Source organism: Pezoporus wallicus, unplaced genomic scaffold, assembly GCF_028554395.1.
Source record: "Pezoporus wallicus isolate ANWC-B61680 ecotype Strahan unplaced genomic scaffold, APGP_CSIRO_Pwel_v1 contig_5485, whole genome shotgun sequence".
In the NCBI taxonomy this organism is placed as follows: Eukaryota; Metazoa; Chordata; class Aves; order Psittaciformes; family Psittacidae; genus Pezoporus; species Pezoporus wallicus.
Window position 1 is genome coordinate 5,246,470 of NW_026641550.1, and position 14,070 is coordinate 5,260,539.

A 14,070-nucleotide genomic window follows, 5' to 3' on the forward strand; every position below is an offset into this window, starting at 1 on the left:
CCTTATCCTAACTTCTCATTTCTTTTTAGGTTGGCAACCACAGGCTGCTGCTAGATGCTACTTTCTGTTGCCTTTAGACACCAACAGCAAAAAATCTCTTCTTGTCCCACCTCTGTGAGTCATCAGGATTTACCGACTTCTCTCCTTAGGTGGGTTCCCTGAGAAGCCGTGGTGTAAATGTGTGCGGTTATCTTAATGACCTGCTAACCTCAGTGCCATCAACAGCCATTCTCGCATTCCAGCAATCCTTCTCCCATTGTTACTTTGGTGCTTCCAGACCAACACAACCCTATTCACACCAATCAAGGTTCCCACTGCTATTCTCAACAGAACTAGAGACAGGTCTGGAGTTATAGCTGCCCAGAGCCTTGTCCATTTTAGTTTTGGATATACCCAGTGATGATGGGAGGTCTACAACCCCTCTGGACAATATTTTTTGATGATTCCGATTTTCAAAAGCAGGTCTAACATACAGTGCATTTTCCAGGAAGAGTTACGGAGGAGGTAGTGTGTTGCCTCAAACATTATGCTTCCATGCTTCTAAATCCATTACTATATATTAGGGAAAATACAGAAATATGTGATACTTCAGGATAAGAGCTGAAATTGTAGTTCTCACATTGAGAATGAGCACTACTATCTCCTCATAAAAAAGACTACGTCAGAAAGAATACTGTTGCTAGTGACTGTTGCTCAACTGGAATAAACACCACATTTCTGCAAATGCAGAAGAAAAGCCGCTCAATACATTTATTTGAATAATCTGGACAAAATAATGTTTTCATCTACAAGTATCAAATATGTACAATAATATTTAGCTAGATAATTTTATCTGACATTTCAAGAAAAATATTCAGTCATAGCTGTGCTCTGCAGTCAGTACTCTAAAGCGATACTGATGGGGGAAGAAAGAGCAACACACACATACCAACACAGACGTTCCCTGCCTGTAAGCCCACTTTGGGCAGAGGACACAAGATGTCTCTATTTAAATGATGATTCGAGACTGAAGAAAAGAAAGATTTAACAGAATTATCAGGGAGTCACTTAAATAAAAGAGAAGCTTTGTTTAAACAATTTAAAGCTGAGACAAAGTGCCATTATCACAATGCCTCATAATTATTATGTTTGCTCTTTCCAGCCGGTCACAATGATGAGCAATAATGATGGCACAATGCGAGATATTCAGCATTTAGCTAATTCACTCAGTCTAGGCAGGGGATCAAAGATGTCTCTATACTCTTCTATTCATTAACAATGGCCCTTTCCGGTTCCAAATGTAACTAAGAGAAACCCTAAAGCTTCTGTGGCCTGTGCATATCTTGCCTGTCCTGTCTGAGAACATTAATAGCCGCTGCAGGAATGCAATTGCCACATTCAACCTCAGTCTTTCCAGGGCAGCTGGCACTGTGGGGAAGCAGAGCAGAGGTCTACTGCTTTAGTTACCTTCCTCTCAGACCTCCAGCAGACCAAAACCCATCTTTGCTGTGGCAGTGACTTTCTTTGCTTATGTGAATTAAAAATTTTGGGGGTGGGGATCTTCATGGACATCTGGAGCTGTACACAGGAAGTGAGCTTTGTCAGTGTCCTCACTGGAACCCACGGGTTTAATGAAACAGACCACCAATTTTTGCCTATTTCCTATCAACACAATCCCTTGTGGTTTCCCCATCGTAGATTTGCTCATCAGTAAATGTATGATGCTTGCTGTTTGCTGCCTGGCACACTGCATTTCTTTCTGCAGATGGCTGAATAACCATTCATATCTCTGACTAGAGTCTTTCTTTTGCTAGAGATATGCAACTGGATTTCTGGAGGGCAGCCGCTCAGTGTTTGTGTGCCAGTCTGAGTGGCCTAGTATGTCATGGCAGACACATGATGTCATTTCTGGAGCAGGCTTCACAGGAGTTGTGCCACTGCTCAATCCCATGAATGCTGATGAAACTGCTTTCCCAAGATTTGTTTCTTCTTTCAGAAGAATATGATCTTGCAATATATGGCTTCAGTTTGATTTTTTTCTACAAGTCTTTCAGACTCTGCTGATTATCTGAGTGTTCCACACTCAGTGTATTCTCTAGAAAATTTGATCTAAAGATTGCAGCGTATTTTACACTACGCAAAGTTAGGGACTTTACAGGCATACTGCCAGGATAGAAATTCATTCTTATCCACATGCCAGTCCAGAAATCCCACTCCTAATTCATGTTTCTTCCCCTAAGACCCATATCTTCTTTCCTACCACAGAAAAACAAAAACAAATAAGAAGCCGCACAAATCCCAGCAAACCATTCCAATCCATTTAGACTCAAAACTGATGCCAAATGATATTAATCTCCTACTCTGGAATTTTCTGACATACCCTACCTGCGGCACTTCCGTCTGTTTAGATCCTAAATTCTGCACAGCAAAGGCTGTATTGCATCTTTTTCATCAAAGATACTGCTAATGTTCAAATAACAAATAATGAATCTAATCCATCACCTACGTGCCTTATTGTAACACACACATACACACTTGAATTTCAATTTTATGCATATAGAAACATCAAAGCAAATGTTGACTGAAGCTGCCCCTCGTCAATACTCCAAATGTCCCAAGACAAATGCAATTCTTCAAACCTCATCAAATGAGCTCTGGGCCAGAAGTAATAGGGTGAATATTAACCTTACCTTCCAATACAGTCATGCGCTGATCACTGTATTGTTTGTTGTTGTTGCCCAGGAGTTATTATTTGTCATAGCATTATTTCATCCTTCTTTTTGCTCTTCACCAGTGCTTTAGCTAACATGGCTAGTGTGTGAGCAGCAAAATAAATCACCTAGGATAATGCTTTGAAATACCTTTTAAAAAACTATCTGTGTTTCAGCGTGGTTGGGTTTTCTGTACTCGCATAGACAAGACCATAAGCAAAAAAAAAAGGTGTTAAAAACCTAAGCATAACACAACACTGCTACTGAAAGAGGTTCAGAGTGAAGCAGTAAAAAGGAAGATGCATCAAATATGCAGCAGGATTGTTTGTTACTATTTTACAGTTAGTGGATAGATACTTCTTTTTTTTGACATGCATAGAATTATGTCCACAGCTGCTCTTTATTAATCATGTTGTGTGAATTTGTTTCTTTTCCTTGAGCAACAGACAAAGAAAAGGTGACAGGGATGAACTTGCTTGTACAGTAATTTACAGCAGTGTAAGTAGGCAATTTCCATACATGTATCTGTGATGTCAACTTACACCCTTAGTTTACTTGGCAAATACATGTGTCTGTATATTTGCATAATTTAAAATATGATAGCTCTCTTGAGAGGGTAGCAAATATAAATGTGTGCACGTGTGTTCATGCATGGACTAGAACTACAGCTGTTACCCTCTCCAGAGACCTACAGAATTTCAAATACACACAAAGTAGGAGCTATCTATATACATGACAAAGAGTGAGTCAAGCATCATATTGATGTTATTAAAATTGAAAACAAATGACAAGACTGGCACAACTAACATTTTTTATGAATAATTTTACCGAAACAGAAAAATAGGTGGAAGACTTAATTTTTAACAGGGAACTTAGTTCAGAAGGCTGTTCAACTTATTCATAGCCAAATCTGAATAACAAAACTGCATCAAAAAGAACTCCAGCAAGTTTCTTTCTATATTTTACTGTGACATGCCTCCCTCTTCCCTGTCCCAAAGTCAATGAGAAGTCATATTTTAATAAGACTATGTCAGCATATCTTACTGAAGCCTTACATTTACACTGATGGACACATGGAAAATTATCCTCAGTCCCTAAAAACCACACAAGCATGATGCAGATGTTTTGAACATGTTACATTAAGTTCATAAAAAGAGGCTTCATAATGCAAATGTTGCCAGACCCACCAGCACAGCACACTGCTGTAGGACAACCTATCTTGGGAGGTATAGCAGGCAAAGGCAGGGAGACATCATTGCACTCAATGTTTCTCCATTCTAGGGGTTTAAATGCTTTCTTAACTTGCCTGAAAGGTGGCATAGACAGGCAAGATAGCCATGTAAGGGAGTTTGTTTCATTTATTCTTAAGAGACCTATTACATAATATTTACTAGAAATATACTTCATGTAGGATTTTTGTGGGATCCATAACCATGCAATATTATTACTTCATACTTAAATCACCTGCACACCAGTAATTTTCAGCTCTGCCTCACTCCAAGTCTTGTAAGAGCTGTTTTCTCTGTCTCCCCATCCAAGAAAGCATTCTCCTTCAGATCCCTACTTGAGCATATACAAGTATGCACATGCTTAAGTTCAGCTAAAAGTAGATATATGCTTAAGTGTGATCCTATTGTCTTAAGAGATACCTATTCTAGGATATGATTTGGCAAAATACAATATGTAAAACAGAGATATGATGCTTGAGAAAACATTTTGGTGAGCTTCCAGGGACTTACCTACTAGCTGCCAGGCTGGCTTACAGCTCTGGGCTCAATCTATTCATGCATCTATCCATCCATCCATCCATCCATGACCAAAGCGTCTGACTACTAACAAAACCAGATGATTCATCGTTGGTAGGTTCTCTGTTCAATTTGTCCTGTGGGAGACATGGTATTTTAAGGTATTAATATTTCAGGCTAAGAGAAACTTATGGTATAAAGGACAGGTTTTACATTGCTCCTAGTTTTTAAAAGACAGAGAGGGACAGAAATGAATTTTTTCATTGTTAGATGATCTTTAAATGAGTAGGCATCCAAGCCTGCCTTCTGAAGTGTAAAATACCACCTAATGGCCAGTGAGGAATAACATGAGCTATACTGCTAGAAGGTGCTCTCCCTTTTAGACAGATCTTTTGGTCTTTTTTGATAGAACTGACTAGTAACATTGTATTTCATTTTCATTTACTTAACAAGCGCTATTCAAGGTGTCAACCTTGAACTTAATAACACAAACATCAAGGATTTATCTCAGAGACCTACAGGGAGGATAAGACAACTCCAGGTCTGCCATGGAGATGACATAGAAGAAAGGAGACATACATTAGAATATTGAAAAATGCAGAGTGCTTCCACTTAAGAACCTTGCTCCAGTGATACAAACAAAATGAAGAATTAACAAAAGAAAACAGCATTTCTCTTTAACAATAAAGTGCTTTCTAGTTGCATTATTATTGCATCAGATTGCTATAGAGAAAGGTATGACTATTCACATAAACTGAGTACGTCACACTGTGAATGAAGCACGTAGTCATAAAATGTACACACATTTCTCCAATAATGACTGCCAAAAGGGATCATCAAATAGACATGTTTTAAAGGGGGAGCTGAGCACTAGGCTAATAAGTGTTTTTACTAGTGGACTTAAGGGAAATATAAAATAACTTCTGATAAATTATATGAATTGCACAAAAATATGGCAGAAAAGTAAATAATTAAGAGGACAGAATTATTTGGCAAAACAGGCTCATTGAAACAAAATGTACCTGAATACAACCTCATACACAGCCTGGAAATAACAAACCAGTCCTTGAGAATAGGGAACTGTCTAGTGCAAAACAAATAATCTGAAAGGATACAGAATAATGGAATAGAATAGTTTGGGTTTGAAGGGACCTTTAAAGGTCATCTAGTCCAACACCCCCAGCAACAAGCAGGGACATACAGAAATCACAGAGGACAAATCACTGCATATGAGATCTTAGCAACATGGACTTAGCAACATGGGATGGGTGAGGAGGGAAACATAGCTATTTTTTAGCTCCAGATACCAGTACCATTTATGCTTTGGTAAGAGTAAATCAAAGATATTTTGCATAGTTCTGATATTCACATTCTATAAAGGATCTTGAGAGACTGGACAGTTTCTCCAAGAACAGTGAGATTGTCACTAAAAAAATTATTCAGGAGCTGAATAAAACTCCTTCAAGTGAAGGCTTTAAAGAGCTCAATCTGTTTAGTTTATCAGAGAATAAGAGGCAACTTGATTATGGGAGTAAAGCATCAGGTACAAAAGCACTCTTTGATTTACTGGACGCAGTAAAACGTCTGTAATATACTGAAAGCAAAGCCAAGTACTACAGCATTACAAAACATCAGCTTTCCACTGAATATATGTATTACAATACAGTTTTAGTCATACAATCACACATAATTTTCTTCCACAGGAAGCTTCATTGAGTGTGCGGGATAGTTTGCAATTATAGTGAATGGTTTGGTTTATTCTCATTGTTTAATTTGTGACCCCACAACCCACTCATTGTACCTAGCACCAAACACAGCACTGTTTCTTTCTTTGACTTTCATGTGGCTGGCACTTTAACAGCATATGACTGTAATTCAGTGAACTGAAAAGGTACAGGAAAATAAAAGCCCTCATTACACATGTTATACAACACTCCACCTGGACAAAGGGCGATTCAAACACTACACAAAATTTCTGCTTAAGGTGTTACTACAAAATTCTAGTTAAATAAGCCGAATATTTTCAATAGTGGTAGAAGCCCTAGTAAGCCTTCTCAAGCTTTTTTGAGAGTTAGTTACTTGTAGGAATTGTTTAAACGGTGAAAGGCCAGTATCAGCTTGAGGTTTATTTGCACCACAGAATACTACCGTGGAGACACTCCACATCCCCCATCATGTATGAGGAGACAAATGACTTCTGCAGGTTCTTTGTAAACACCCGCAGGACAGCTCCTCAGGGGTCAAGACATACCTTCACATAAAGCTATTCTACAGTAGAAGCTTCAAGGTCAGATGCTTTTTCAAGCAGACTCTGATCAGGTCACTGATTGTGAGTCACCAAGAGGAGAATATTTCCTTTCTGTTCACAGGAGCACATCTCCTGCCTGGGATTTACAGACTGGCTATCCATCTATCATCTGAAACAGGAGTTTTCCTTATTTGCCATGAACTGTCTGCCAAGATGAGCTCCCCTGCCTGGAACACCAGCTGCCCTCAAACAATTATTGAAAGGTTGGGTTTCCTGACCAATATCTTTTGCCGCAGATATTGACAATAAAGCCTTGAAGGCTTACAAAAAAATGCAGCCCCTAAGGGGGCTATCCACTGGGAGCACACAGCCTGATATCTACAGATTTTCCTGCCTGGGTCTCCTCCACCAGTCTGTCCCAGTCCCATCTCAACCTGACTCCTCATGCCAGTCCCAGGTAACTCTCACGGGCTGCAGATTAAACCGCACCTTGTTCCTCACTGCAGGCCCATAACCTTCAGGTTCTTTCAGGTTTCCATACGGCTGCTCTCAAACCCAGATTATCACACTCCTTTCTTTCTGCCAGGCTGCCATTTCTCCCAGTAACTTGGACAGTTCTTAATTGAGGCTGGAAAGCAGAGAGATAAGACAGTCCATCCCCAGCCATTCCCCAATTTCTGAACACTGCAGCACCATCACTAGTAATCTTTATAGATGATGCTTCCAAAGGCAATACATATCTACAAAACGCTTGTGAACCCGAGTCTATCATAGAACAACTTTGTTACACTTAGGCTAGATTTCCTGGAAATGGCAACAGATAACAGGTAAAGCATTAATAAATATCAAGTCTCTGCTCAATACTTTGGAGATACTGGAGCATCTCAGGTTTTCACACTACCTAGACTATACTTAAATTGCTGTTGTGTAATCTAAGCTTTCACAGAATGTTTGTGTAGATCTTGTCTAGACAGCTAATAAAAGACTTCCGACTGGAGAGTTACCACAGACTTCCACCCATTTGGAAATCTACTGAAGTTAAGTCTGCACATGAACATCCTCTCACTGCAAAATAACTCAGCTGAAAGCTACCATCAGATCTGAAAAACTGGACTCCTCTGTCAATAGTGAAAAAGATATAACAGGAAAAGGAAAGGTATGTTTACTTACGGCACTTATTATGACTAAAATGCTGCACTACATCATGTCTGCAGGAAAACCAAGCTGAATGAAACCACAGAAGATTGGGTTTAAACAATTGTAGAGCTGTAATAGGTTAAAAGCTGTGTATCTTGTACTCCTTTATGTATCTTTGCATATGAATTTGAAACGTAAGGTATGTTTTCAGGAGGCCTGAGCTCTTTGCAGCTTACCACAGCACTCACACTTGCAAATGTTTTCTTTACACTAGAAAGTCACAGTTATCATATGTTACACTACTCTAAGGTACACATCTACCAATACTGTTATTGTCAGAACAGTAGTTTATATTGGATAGGAAGCGCTTCAGCACACAACGTGTGCAAAGGCCACAGGAGAATTTCCCAACCTTTGCTCTCTGAGGATCCCTAATAGTCCTTAGCAACATTGCTGGAAGGACTGAAACCAGTCTCTAGACAGCAGGTGGTAAGTGGCACTGGCTTCAGCAGGTGCACACACATCTCCAGAAAAACGTTTAACAGAGTCATCAAACCTAGTATATAGACGAACACGTTAAACTCGGACTGATTAAAACAAGAGGAAAACTGGCAAGCAGACTCCTGCAGTGGCCTTATGTCACTGTACAGAGTGCACAGCTATAGAGGACACTTTCATGACAATTTAAGAACAGGCTTCCTGTAAACCTAGTCTGGACTGAGGAGCATCAGAAAGGTGTGAAATGACACTCTGAGAGACTGTGATCTAAGTGCTAGAACTGTTCAGACCATTAGAAGGTCTTATACATGTCAGAGCCTATTACAGGACATATTATCTATAGTAGGCTATTGGGTTCTTTCCTGGTACTGCCCCAACTAACTAATACATTGTTTTTATCCCTAATAAACTTCATCAAGTGGAGTCTGCAATTGTTCCACATGGAACAACTTCAAGACTGAAATACCACATGGAAGCGTTAAACGTAAATATGTTGCGTATCCCTTCATCTTTCAGGGCAAGATTATATTGAGTTCTGATGTTTCTCATTCCCTGCCACACAGCTAAGGGAATAGAACTCCCCAGGTCTTTATTATATACAGCTGACCTTTTATTTCCTACTAGGTGCATTCAATTTCAGATAGCCCAGAGTATGGTCTTGAAATGTGATTTTCCATCATGCTAAACTAATCTGAGGTCCCCATTTTTACACATTTAATAAACTCAAGAGCTTGCTATTCAGTGTTGCATGAAAAACAGAGGTCATTCAGAAGGTTATAACTTTTTCAACAAAACAACTGTTGTGGCGCTTCTGAAAGAAGCAAAGGACAAACACTTATAAACACTGAGCAAACCACTACAATCAATATACATAAGAAATTCCACTTCTGTTTGTCTGTTTATTTGTGATTTTATTTTTAACAAATTATACCTTAATTCCATTGTATCTATTGCTGATATTACTCATTTAACTTTTATATTCAGAATTGTTTAACCCTGATTAACCCTTATTTAAAACTTAATTTCAGTTAAACATCTCTTGCAAGAGAAGCCTGTCTACAGTTTATATGCTACTTGTATTCATGATTGCTAAAGAGAGCTGCATCGCCTCTTTCCACACTATAAAATATTTTCACAGCGTTTACTTAGATGGTAACAGTAGCTCCACTTTTCATTTAACAGTCACTATTTTTATATACTTCTCAAACTTCTTGCAGTCAATATTTAGCCTTTGGGTTCCAATATGCTGGTATTACATTATGTATAGTGTTTTGAATATCAAATCTGATATATACAGTACATACTACTTAAAATTTTGATTCTTGTCCGCCCACTCAGTAACTATGATAGCCACACTCTCCTCATCTCACATCCTATTTCCCGGTTTTCTCTTGTTCATATCCAAGAAGATTCTCATCTACAGCATCCTGCTGGCTGCATACATGCCACAGTACAACTTCGCCTTGGCCCATCGACTAATTTATTTCCTAAATCATTCAGCAATGAACCTTAATGGCTGCTCCTTCGGACCTCATCATGCAAGGTCAGCAGTTCTGTTATCACTGGGAAGTTGCTCTGAATTTTAAACTTCTGTTGAAATGCATGGCTATTTGTAGTCACTACGATTCAAATGTTATTCATATAGTCACTACAAACATCGGTCAGGCAACTCATTCCCGCTAATGACCTTCTCATCGACCCTCTGACACGAGAATTTCAGGGGCTAAGGGTAGCTTATTCTTAACTAACCTTGGTTGCCCGAGATAAGCACGCCTTTATCACCTCTACCATTTTACCGCGGCTCCGTCTTCGAATGAGCTAAGCTGGCTTTGAAAGCTACAGACTCATTTTGTGTAAAACCTTTTGGTACACTTACTCCTAAAAAGAAGCAGTAATTTCTTCAATACCAATCAATCCTTTTGATTTTTTTTTTCTTAAACTAAGCAGCGCATTTTAAAGCTATCACCCTATTCAACGTTACTTTATAAAACTGAACAAATCAAACTTTGTAACCCCCAAATTTCCAAGGGGGCAAAGCCAACACCACCAAGACCACTATTATCGAGGGTGATCTTAACCGCGGAAGGGAATCGATGCCCTCGGCCAAGAGGCAAAGCCAAGCCCACCGGTTGCAGCCCAGGGCGCGGAGCCCGCCCGTGTCGTTCCCCCCCCCCCCAGCGCGGCATTCACGCCGGCGCGGGACGGTGGAGGCGACCCGCCGGGCCCACCCCGCCAAGCCGCGGCGATCCGGGCGCTGAACTGCCGCTGCGCCCCCGGCCCTGCCCAGGCGGAATCGGAGCGGGGTCGCCCGGCGTACCTGCGGCACTCCTCCCCGCTCCCCCCTATCAGGTGCCACAGGCGCGGACGCGTCCTTCTCCTCCTCTCAGACGACGCCCGCAGCCCAGCCTCTCCCGCAGCCGTCACCCCGCGACAGGTCCCCGCGCCCCGCCGCCTGGCTTGGGGCACCGCGGCCACATGGCGATGGCCCGACCGCGCAGGGGGCGGGTGGCAGCCGCTGAAGAAAGAGCCCCTCGCTCCGTACCTGTCCGGGCGCCGCAAGCGAGCGGGGTGTCTTCGGGAGAGGGAGCCTCGTCCCCTCTCAGCTCCGGCGCGGCAGCGGGCGGGCGGCCGGCTTTGTTACTACTCGGAAGAGCCGCGGATCAGCGCCGTCGCTATAGAAACTGGCTGCGCCTCGAAGCGACACCGGCGAGTGGCGGGAGGGAGGCGGGCGCCGGGCGGAGGTGTGGGGTGATGGAGACGTTCATTCAGGAATACCCTGGACTCTTCCTCCGCCTGCAGCCAGCCCCCGGCACCGCCCAGCCCGGCCACAGGGGGTGGAAGGGCGCCCCGCCTCTCCCGACTCAATCTGCTTGCCTGGGCGAGGATGGAGCCCCTCTGCTTTGAGCAGCCTCCGCCCCATCACCGCCGCTTCCTCAAGGAGGCTTGTCCCCAGACCACGCCAGGGTATTTGCTTGCCCATTCCGAGAGCGGTCCCCAGGGTAGCAGGGGCTCAGGAAGCACCCACACCACAAAATGTAGGGGGTTGATCTAAACTCCCGTTCCTGCCCACTTACCTTTGCAGCCTGTTTGCCACAAAAAAACCCAAACCATGGACCAAACTTTTTTAGGAACAGCGTTTCAGTTTGTAAAAATGATATAGTTCCACATCCCCTGGTGAGGTTCAGGGTCTTCCTTGCATTATCCTGAACCTGAAGGATGGCATGTTTTCCTACAGCAACAGCTTACGGCGTGTCACGGATGTCATGCCATCTTCATATGCTTCTCCCTGCTTGGCATGACTGATAAAAGAAAGTCCTTTCTTTCTTTCCTCCTCATCTACTGAAGGCTCACTGGTATCAGTTTGTTGAATCTATTCTATTTTTTCGCCCTGAAACATTCTCTCAATAGTAGCAAAGTTGATAAAATATTCTACTAAGTGCAAGATGGATTTCTCCTTTTCTCTTTCCCTGGTTTATATTGATTAAATTGGCCTTCCAAGTTTGCCAAACAGTAGAAACCCAACATGCAAGGCCAACTCAGGGGCTGTAATTATCCAGCTCAGCTACTGCTAAGCTACAGGGGATGACTATTAAGTATCAGCACTGCAAGTCACTGTGAGCAGGTTAATCTGTGCCAAGAGCTGCTGGCACTGCCGAAAATACTCTTTAGGAAGAGTTTGCCAAAGACAAGAAAGACACCCCCCTCTCAGGAGCTCTTCACAAAGCAATGTCTCTTATAGCAGAACTGCTGGCAGACTAACACAGCTGAATGACAATGATGGCACAAATGAGGAAGACAGAAGGTTGGGTATGAAAGACAGGGGGTCATCCTATATCTATCTATTTAATTTGCATGCTAAATACTAATTCTACAGTTAAGAACAGATAAATCCAGTCAGAGCATAGCAGAGCTAAATTAATTTTGTTTGTTTTACCTTATAGCAAATTTGCTTGCTTTGAGGTGGAAGGAGTAACATTAGAGAAGTGAAGTATCTGCCATGTGCTGGATCTTATGGCATAGGAGAAATTCTTCTCTTTTTTCCTGTATATAAAATTCTTCTCTTTTTTTCCTGTATATAAAAGAGTGTTTTAATCAAATGGAGTAACAATATTCATAATAAATATAGTGCTTTAAAAAGATGAAAGCTTGAAATCAATTCATATTCTAAAACCTTTTGGAAGAGTAAGGATGCTTTTTAGCCTAAGTTGTATTTACAGAAGGGAGAATTTACACACACTAATATCGCTAAAAGAAGTGGTCATTGTTTTGACAGCAAGAAACACGATGTTGCTATGATGCCTATTCTTTTTTCTTACAAAAGAATTTAATAGCACTTTCTCCTAGGTGGAAGCGCAAGAAGGGCTAAAAAAATGCTAGGAAAGACTATCCAGTCTTCACTGATACAAAGCACCTGAGTACTACTAGTATTTTGTGTGTTCCTGGGGCAATTAATCTTCAATGCGGTTTTACACATGGACTTCTAATCATGTTTCTCTCTCTAGGCTAAAGGTAAAGAACAGCATTTTGAGTAGGTGCAATTGAGTCAATTGGGTGTTAAAAGACTCATAGGCAGGCACAATCAGACGCCTCTTAGTATTGTGCAGATATCTTCTAGATTACCCCTCCTTTCAAGGTTACAAGGGTATTTTACTGACAGAGATGAGTCATTTTTACAGATGCTTATCACCTGCATCTTTAGGAGAGAGCATTAGCCAGGTCACCGTTCCGGTGCTTGTGAAGTGTTTTACTGCTTTTTTCTTTTTCTTTTTTTTTTTTTTTTTTTTTGTGGGTGTGGGTGGGTGGTGATGTTGTTGTTTGATTGTTTTTTTAATTCTGCTTGAAATGTATTCAATCTTAAAGAGCTTAATGTCATTTGGATCCTAACTTTTATGATGGTGTTTACAAAGTAGGGCATCAACTGCAAACATGCCAAGCTGACGTTCAGGCTGTTTGCAGTCACAGTATTGCTATAGTTATAAGTGAGTTGAATGAAACAAAAAAGATACTGAACTCTTGCCTTGTAGTAACAAAACAGTATTAAGTCAGCATCGCATTTTGGAACATTTTAACACTAAGCTGTCTTGCCTTTGTGTTTTGACATTTTGTTCCTGTTTCTCTCAATTCGGGTTAAGGATAATACTTTTTAAATCTACAACTGAAATGCCTTCTGGCAGCATTTTTAGGGAACATACACTTCTTTGGGGGAGTGTGACAAAAAAAAAAAAAAAAAAAATTTAAAAAACTGTGTGCTGATACAATCATCGCCAGCTTCTGACTCTGCAGTGACATGTGCATCTTTCTCAGCATAGAGGATTTTTTCCAGTAACTCAGTGTACTGAAGGGGTTCATTGTGGAACACCGAACGAGCATTAACATTCGTGTGGAGCAGGAGAACAGCTTTTGTTGGTGTCCCTTCTCTTTTACCCTTTGTCTTCACTTCAACAACCATTCATCCCACCAAACACTTACTCTGTTGGACTATTGTTCCCTGTAAGCAAAGCAAAGTATCCTTAGGACAGCACTGAAACATTAAATAAAGATTGCTTGAGCTGAAGGAATAAAACACACTCTTAGCACATCATGTTAAGACAAAAGAGGGGTATAAGCTGTGGTAAAATTGAAGTAACAATATTTAATACTAATATTAGTTATAATTACTAACATTATTATTAGGATTGTGGTGCAACCTAGAGGCTGCAGGGACCTTTTCCCCACAGAACAAAAATTTCTGCCCCCAAGAGTTTACCTTAAA

At 41.1% G+C, this 14,070-nt stretch overlaps 1 protein-coding gene across 2 annotated transcripts in view; it reads right to left on the reverse strand.

Moving 5' to 3' along the window:
- The window catches only part of RNF182 (ring finger protein 182), a 31,962-nt gene extending 21,263 nt beyond the window's left edge, over positions 1 to 10,699 (reverse strand). For both annotated transcript variants that reach the window (XM_057424377.1, XM_057424374.1), the window contains exons 1-2: positions 10,636 to 10,699; positions 4,430 to 4,572 (exon numbers count right to left, since the gene is read on the reverse strand). The gene's annotated coding sequence lies outside the window, so the exon portion shown is untranslated. The remainder of the gene's footprint in view (positions 1 to 4,429; positions 4,573 to 10,635) is intronic.
- Positions 10,700 to 14,070: the final 3,371 nt, after the last annotated feature.